This window comes from Silene latifolia, chromosome 9 (assembly GCF_048544455.1).
Source record: "Silene latifolia isolate original U9 population chromosome 9, ASM4854445v1, whole genome shotgun sequence".
NCBI lineage: Eukaryota > Viridiplantae > Streptophyta > Magnoliopsida > Caryophyllales > Caryophyllaceae > Silene > Silene latifolia.
The window spans coordinates 218,339,261-218,348,197 of record NC_133534.1 but is presented as its reverse complement, the minus strand read 5'-3'; positions in this window follow the sequence as shown (position 1 = coordinate 218,348,197).

The following is an 8,937-nucleotide window of genomic DNA, read 5'->3' as shown; positions in this document are numbered from 1 at the left end:
GTTTATGTATTTTTGTGATTATAAAATGTTGAAATCACGCAAATCCGTAAAAACCGAGTAATATACGATATTGGCTAATTAAAGGCGATTTAGCATAAAATTGAGCATGTTCTTACATATTATAATGCTGCATTTTCTTTATGATTGTCATAATTTTAATTTATGTAATTTTGAATTATGTAATTTTACTTAGTATGGCCTTAGATTTTAATTGGTATTTCCCGAAATGTATGGGAATATCGATTCGGTTGTAATTTTATTGTGATCTCGTATCACCGTTTTGTAATTTAATAGATTTATTTTTAGTTACAAATGTATAATAGGAAATTATGTAATTTATTATGTAATTTTATTCATTCTGGAGTTCCCAAAGACGGATTTCTTCAAGAATGGCGATACATAAAGACGGTGTTACCTCGAGATGCGTGCCACAACCGAAGTTCAAGGGACCAATGGAGTTTGTTTCCAAATATGTAATAGTTAAATAGTTTTTCTATTTTAGGAAAGGCCATACTAGGATTTATTTATCTTTATGCTTGCATTTTATTTTATGTTGCATGCATCGCTAAATCGCCATAACTAAAACATGCATCTTTTTTTATCGAGTTTATCGACCGTGTCAATTCGAATTATCGTAGTTCACCGCTTTAGTTCACTTAAAACATGATAGATAATAAATTGACATGACCTCTCGCTAAAACAATTAATTGAGACATAGCCTTGCCAAATAGTAGAAACCATGAAAACCTATTTCGCGAGGGAGTGCACTCGGCTACCCCGGGGTACAAACCTTGTTACGTAGGGGAAGTGGGTGATGAATGTTAATCCACCGAATTCATGTTGATAAGGGATGTATCGGCTACCCCGTGCCCAAGTTGATGTGGGTTTGGATAATGGACACATTTATTCGAAATTTGGATTGAACTCAACAAAAGTTATTGATAAGGGATGTATCGGCTACCCCGTGCCCTTGTTGATGTGTTTTGGGCTATAGATAAACATTAGAGTAATTTTATCGACCAAGAGTTCTAAAAGTAGAATCGATTAAAAGGTTAATCCACCGAGTTATATTGATAAAGGTTGCATCGGCTACCCCGTGCCTAAGTCAGTATGAATTTGGGTCTTGGAATCATTTATCATAGTTGGGTAGAGGTCACTATGTAAATGCTTTACTTGTTATTTACAAGTATTAATATAACGATAAATGTTAAAGTTTTCCACTATTCCGTTTTTATATTGTTCTATTTCTTTGCCACAATTCATATACGATATCATTTCGTTTTTGATTCAAATCTCTATTAAAACATCGTAACTAAAGACAAATATGAATTTGCTTCTAAGACCTCAAGTGAACCATTGCTAAAGATCTCTTGTAAAGAGTATAGATAAAGGTTATTCATTATCAAACAGGTTTTTGATTCTTGACTAACACATCTACTTACAATGGATTGTTATGTTTCATATACTTACTTGAATTAAGTACCTTGAAATGATAAATTGTTTTGGTAATTAGATTTGTTGGAATTCATAATTGACCAAAATAACGCAACCACTTCAACGAAAGTTTTAAGACTAAAACGAGCAAATGAAGAGTAATCTTCATGAATTCAATTTTGCTTCTCAAAGCAAAGACTCATTGAAATAAGTGGGAGCATTCTCTTAAACCGTTAAGATGAGGACGAGGTTCAAGAAGTAAAGATAATAATGGAATTGATACAAGGTAATGTTGAAAGTAAAGTCATTGAGGAATGACGATACTAAACCTATCAATCCCGACCAATAAAGTTTCCATTGTCTTAAATGTTGGACACAAGAAAGGAAACTGCCCCAAATTATTGAAGAATCAACAAGTTAGTTGTGGGACATCTAATGGGACCTTCTTCTTTAAATGTTTATTTGATTAAACATAAATTTTGCTAGTACCACTTCGTCAATATTAGAAACCAGTGGAGGTTTTCATCATTGTACTTGATACATAGGATGATTAGAATATGACGACTAGCAACAATAATGTCGAGAGATAGAGTAATTGTGTACTCAATCTAGTTTTTGGATTTAAAGTTGTACTTAATTGTGACTATTAAGTGCATAAACTCTAAATAAGAATATAAACTTGTTAAGATACAAAAAGGGTTTTCACTTTTGTGACCCTATACACCACGATTTGATGTATGGCTAGCTGAAGCGTATACGTAGCGGAAGACTTAATTGTTTTGTTTTTGGGTTTTTGTTGTGCAAAAGATAAAGGATATTTGTTTCGATTCCTTGAGAAGAGATCGAAAACAATGGGATATTTGGTATCACTAGACCTATAGTGATAACAATGGGGAATTACTCGAAACGCGTCAAGCAATTCAACTCAAACTGCGGAGCACGTCCTTAGTTTAAGGCAAGACTCGAAATCATCGACTCTTTGAAAAAGATTGAAACCAACAAGTTTCTCTCTCTAAAATGTTTTTACTTCAACTTGGATGATTTACAAAAGAGGAGGTTAGGTCCTTATATAGGATAAAAAACCTTGGCCTCCAAGCAAGCATTTAATGCTAGTTGTAAGTTTCTAGGATGAATGAACATAGAACTCATAAACTAGACTATTTTGTCAACTTTTTATTCTATCTAGTTTGAAAATACTAAAAACTAAGTAGGAATTCCTCCCCCCTTCTTGATGCCGCCATTCTCCCCATTCCCACACGGTTCTCACGGTTCCCACGGGTCTCGGGTTTCGATTGCGCAGATTTCCTTTCTTTTAATTGAGCCCATCCATGTTTTATGCGTACTTGCTTCAACCTGTCAACCCGTAGTTTTATTAACCGTCGTATTTATTTTGGGCTTATTTGGACGGGATTTATTCGTGATTCCCGCTGAAATTTATTAGAATTTTTACCCCCCCTCTATACGCATCACTAGCCCATTATCAAGGTGATTATATTCTAAAACAAACTAGAATGATATATCATGTAGATGATGTAAGATTCAAATTGGTAACCCAAGATTAAACCTTAAATTTTGGAATGATGAACGTAAAGAGTTATCGAGTACTCTTGAAACCATTAGATTGTTAATGGTATATGCGTATCTTGTATTCAAAGCAAGATGTCTCGTGCCTTTTGGTTGAAAAGGAGACCGAGGTTGTAAATCATTGATCCAAAATAGGTTGATCATTCTCTTTTATCAACGATTTAAGTTGACGCTAATATGTTCACTTAATAAGGTAAATAGAGAAATCTTTGAAGAATTTCAAAGAGTTCAAGGAATCACGATTTAGTCGTGATGGGATTATCAAAGTGAAGATTTTGATATAAGCCAAAGGAAATGTGATATAGTATCACAAGTTAATCTCTCTTATCACGCATTATGAAATAATGTGTGGTTGGATAAGAAATCAAACGCTATTCGATATGGTTTGAACTTCAATCAAGTTACTTTGAGTTACTTGATCCTTTTGGGGATTTTATCATTTTTGTCTAAATTATTTTTCCACTAAATCGAATCATATGAGATATGAAATGGTAAGGGTACCATGGTTGTAAGTTTTCACAAGAAACAAATGCTCATTTTTCCCCTTTTCAATTATCACGAGCACGACGGGTTTGCGGCTCATGAAGCTGTCTTTCTAAAATACAAGTTTATTTCTAGAAGACAGAGTGGGAGAAATTTTTCAAGAGCCACAAAGAATGCCACAAAGAATATTATGTCGCAAGAAACTGGTCTTTCTTGGCTACATGAGACATTTTGTGTAAGACGTTGTTTCTTCAAAACCTAGGAGGTTAAATTCGTCACTTGTTAAAACTGATGAATTCATGCTACTTTTAAGAAAGTAAAGAGCTTATAACTTACAAAAGAAATTGTTTGATTCAAGTTGATTACTTCTAGAAAGTAATGAACATATGACTTACATAAGAGTGTTTAAAGTCACAACTCAATACAAGGCTTAGAGCCATGAAAATCCGAAACAAAAGGCTTGATTAGTGACAAAGGGTTTTGCACTAATAAAGAGATATTTCAAAGCAAGATTGGTTGCAAAGGGTTTTGCACTAATTAAAATGCTTAAGTCTATTTGGATCTTCTTAAGGATTGTGTTTCATTATGAGGTTATGAAATACGTAGCAAGTGAATCTAAAACCCGCTTCTTCAAAAGAAGGAATGTATTCAATACATGTCTTGAGTTTTGTAGATTCTTGCAATCCTAAGATTATGTGAAACTTAAGAGAGAATCTTAAGTAGGACATCAATGAGTTGGAATCAATGATTTGATCATGTTATAAAACGTTTCTCGATAAGTCGAGAAGTTGTGTTTATACATGGAGTTTAGTGGGAGTTACGGAAGTTTTAATTAGTCCGATATGTGGATGACATATTGATCATTGAGAATGATTTAAGACTTTTGGAGTATTATAATACATCTTGAATATCCGGATTTATGAAGATAAATCCACATGATATTAGCGTCAGTAAGAAGTCTTATGTTGATAAGATTCATGACTAGTTCAATTAAATTGAACATATTTGATTGATTTCATTTGCTTCCGCTGCCGAATCAATTAAAAAGAAATGATGTATAACACTTCATATGCTTTGAGTATGATGAATTGTTTTCAAAAAAATCGAATTTAAGTAATCTTTACCAAGTAAGCTGTAAAGATTACCCTTAAGTGCTTGCAGAAGCATTAAGGAAGTAAAGCAAAGTGTTTATGATGCAATTTTGTGTAAGGGTGATACACAAGTGACAATTGACAATTGAGATTGCGCATGGTTTCCGACAATACCATAATCAAAACACATTAGGATGGTTAAGATACCATTGTGGCAATGTTAATTAAGAAGTAGATTTTCTAGAATCGTTCTAGGCAATTAAGAACAATGAGAGATATTTATAACGGAAATTGAGTACACTTGCAATCATGGGATGTGCAAGAAGGAAGAGTCCCGCACACTGCGAAAACAGTGGGAGCTATTCTAAGGCTAGAGGACCTATGTCTTGATTGGATCTCGACACTCATCTCCTTCTTTGATTCTTACTTGATGATAACCTTGCCTTAAATCAATCTTTGAAAACAGTTTGGCTCCACTAAGCTCATCTAGGATGTCATCAAGCCTTGGTATATGAAACCTATACTTGATTGTTATGTTGTTGATGGCTCTACTATCGGTGCACATCCTCCATGACCCATCTTTCTTGGGCACAAGCAAGGCTGGAACGGCACAAGGGCTAAGGCTCTCCCTCACAAAACCCTTGCTCATAAGCTCTCCAATTTGTTGTTGCAATTCTTGGCTAGCTTTAGGATCACTTCTATAGGCTGCCTTGTTGGGTAGAGTAGCTCCCGGAATGAAATCAATTTGGTGTTCAATTCCTCTAAGAGGAGGCAAGCCACTAGGGAGCTCATTTGGAAACACATCACCATAGGTTTTGAGTAGACGTTGGACCTCACTAGGCAGCCCCTTCTCTTGTTCTCCCACCACTCCCTTGGCTATAAGCACACACACATCCCTATCCTCCTTTAACTCTTGCAACATTTCTGCCCTATTGATTAGTAACACTTCCTTAGATGGTTCAAGCATGGAGGGTGTTGGAATATGCTTGAGAACAGGTGGTAAAGGTGCTAGGATGACCTTTCTTGAGCCAAATTTGAAGGTGTATGTGTTGTCTTTACCATGATGAACCGAGTCCCTATCAAACTCCCACGGTCTCCCAAGTAGCAAGTGACAAGCATCCATTGGAAGAACATCACAAAGAGCTTCATCTACATAGTTTTTGCCAATGGAAAAAGGAACCAAGCATTGCTTATCAACCCTCACTTCAGCCCCTTTGTTGAGCCACCTTAGCTTATAAGGACTAGGATGGTCTTGTGTAGGCAATGATAGCTTGTCAATGAGAGTACTAGAGGCAACATTGGTACAACTCCCTCCATCAATGATAAGATTACAAACCCTTCCTTTAATGGTGCACCTAGACCTGAAATTTTGTTGTCTTTGGTCCATTTCCAAGGGTTGGGGTTGGGTATGCATCACTCTCCAAGTAACCAAGCTAAGACCCGCATCCGGCATAACCACATCATCCTCTTCATGGTCCGTTCCCTCCCTTTCCTCATCACACACAAGGATCTCATCATCTCCCCAATGAACCACTTCAAAGCTACTAAGGGCTCTCTTGGTTGGGCATTCTTTGGCAAAGTGACCATAACCTTGGCATTGGTAACATTTTTTGAGAGGCATGGTCTTTTTTTGTGAGGTTTGGCTGCTTTTCCCTTGTCAAGTATGGTGGTTTTGTTTTGAGAGGGTGGTTCATTAATTTTGAAACTGGTTGGGGGTTTAAAGGTGGCTGTTTTGGTGGTTGGTTTGGTGGTTGTAGCCTTCCCTTTACCCATTTTCTCAACCCTTAAAGCCAAATTAACGGCTTCATCAAAGGACCATACTTGTTGCATTCTAACCCTATGAGCAATCTTGGTATCTAAACCTTCAACAAATCTAGCAATTTTCTGTTCGGGCTTCTCATTGAGTTCACATTGCAAAGTAAGTTGTTCAAAGTCCCTAAGATATGACTCAAGTGGTTGTTGGTCTTGTTTAAGTTGTGTGAGCTTAATGAAAATGTCTTGAGTGTACTCTTTAGGTATAAACTTCTCATTAAGCTTCTTTTTCAGTTTTAACCAAGACTTAATAGGTTCCTTACCATCCCTTCTTCTCTGATTTTTTAAGTTCTCATACCAAAGGGAAGCATAGCCTTTGAGTTTCAAGATTGCAACTTTAAAAGCTTTTCTATCGGAATAACCTTTAAACTCAAAGACTCTTTCAATGGTCCTAAACCAATCTAACAAATCCTCGGGGTTTAAACTACCATGAAAATCAGGAATCTATACCTTTAAGTCTTTGTTGTGCTCTCCTTGAAATGCCTCGGCCATGGAGTCCTCTGAATCTGAAAACTCCTCCTCCTCACGGCCACCTTGAGCTCGTCCTCTTCCCATGAGGCCCCCCTGCCTCTAGGTGGTTGTCCTCCTCTTGGTGGTAGTGTTGGAATATTAGCCATGATAGCATTGAAAGAATCTAGCAACAAATCACATTTTTCAGAAAGTTGAGTAACTTGTGTTTCAATTCCAGCAATCCTTTCTTCACTCATGGTTGTTTTTTGTGTTTTTAATGTGGTTAGGGTATAATGAACTCACAAAGAAAGGATTTTGTTGTCAACCAAAGCTCTGATAACCAATTTGAACTAAAACTATCAGATTTGGAGTGATTTTTTGACACGAAATTCCCAAGTGACAAACAAAGAAAACTCAGCTTGTTTAGGACTCAAGGTATGACTTAATTCGAACACAAAGCAATGAATTAAGCCTAGGACTCGTCCAAGCACTTAGCAAAGGACTTATCCAACCTCCTAGCACTAAGCAAGGGAGTTTTATCAAGCACAAAGCAAAGATAAAGAAGAAAGAAAGCAGGTTGCTTCTTAGGGTTTTTTTCATTCAAAATAATCTGATTTTGTCTAAGGGTTGTGTTTGCTTTTATAGGACAAGCAAGACAATCCCCTCCCTTCATCTAAGATAGCATCCTATGGCCACAAAAGGAGCTGCTAATAACCACAAAACACGGCAGCCCAAGCCTTACAAGAAATCAGAAAAGAAAAGGACATAAAGCATAAAAGATAGAAAGTAAACTAATAGTACAACAATCCCTTGTTTACTAGCTCAAGTCTTGGTTATGCACACTTGGACTCACTTGGAAGACTTTGGCAATGCTGCAAATACTCTCCTAAGGGCCCTTGAGCTATGTTTGATCAAAAGAGGAATGTTGATAGCGACATAATGCACAAAAATCTAAGCATGCTCCAGCCATGGTCCTTGTTGCACTCGGTTTTGTTTAGCTTGGCAACTCTTGATAGGAAAAGCTTTGGGATACAAGTTCCTAGACAAAAACGTCCTACACTCACCAAGGAATAGTCCCAAGCTGGAAAAAAGGCACGACTTCTTAGACGGAATTCATGTTAGACCTCAATCTTGTGCAAGGTCCAATACCGGGTTCTAAATGAGCATGCTCGGCTGAATTCTCTTCAACTAAAAAACAAGTACAATTGTTTAACACAACGAGTCACAAGGACTAATGAACAAGGATAAATGGTTCACACAATGAGTCACATGGACTAATGAACAAGTATAATTTATTAACACGAGTCACAAGGACTAATGAACAAGGACAAATGGTTCACACAACGAGTAACATGGACTAAGGAACAAGTAAAATTGTTAAACACAACGAGCCAGAAGGGTTAATGAACAAGAACAAAGGGTTCACACAACGAGTCACATGGACTAATGAACAAGTACAATTGTTTTAACACAACGAGTCACAAGGACTAATGAACAAGGACAAATGGTTCACACAACGAGTCATATGGACTAATGAACAATTACAATTGTTTTAACATAACGAGTCAAAAGGACTAATGAACAAGGACAAATGGTTTACACAACGAGTCACAAGGACTAATGAACAAATGGTTCACACAATGAGTCACATAGACTAATGAACAAGTACAATTGTTTAACACAACGAGTCACAAGGACTAATAAACAAGGACAAATGGTTCACACAACGAGTCATATTTATTAATAAACAAGGACAAAAGGGTTTGCACAACGAGTCACGAGGACTAACGAACAAGGATAAATGGTTCATACAACGAGTCACATGGACTAATGAACAAGGACAATTGTTTTAACACAACGAGTAACAAGGACTAATGAACAAGGACAAATGGTTTACACAACGAGTCACAAGGACTAATGAACAAGGACAAATGGTTCACACAACGAGTCACGTGGACTAATGAACAAGTACAATTGTTTAACACAACGACTCACAAAGACTAATGAACAAGGATAAATGGTTTACATAACGAGTCACAAGGACTAATGAACAAGGTGGACAAAATCAGATTACATGGCCGAA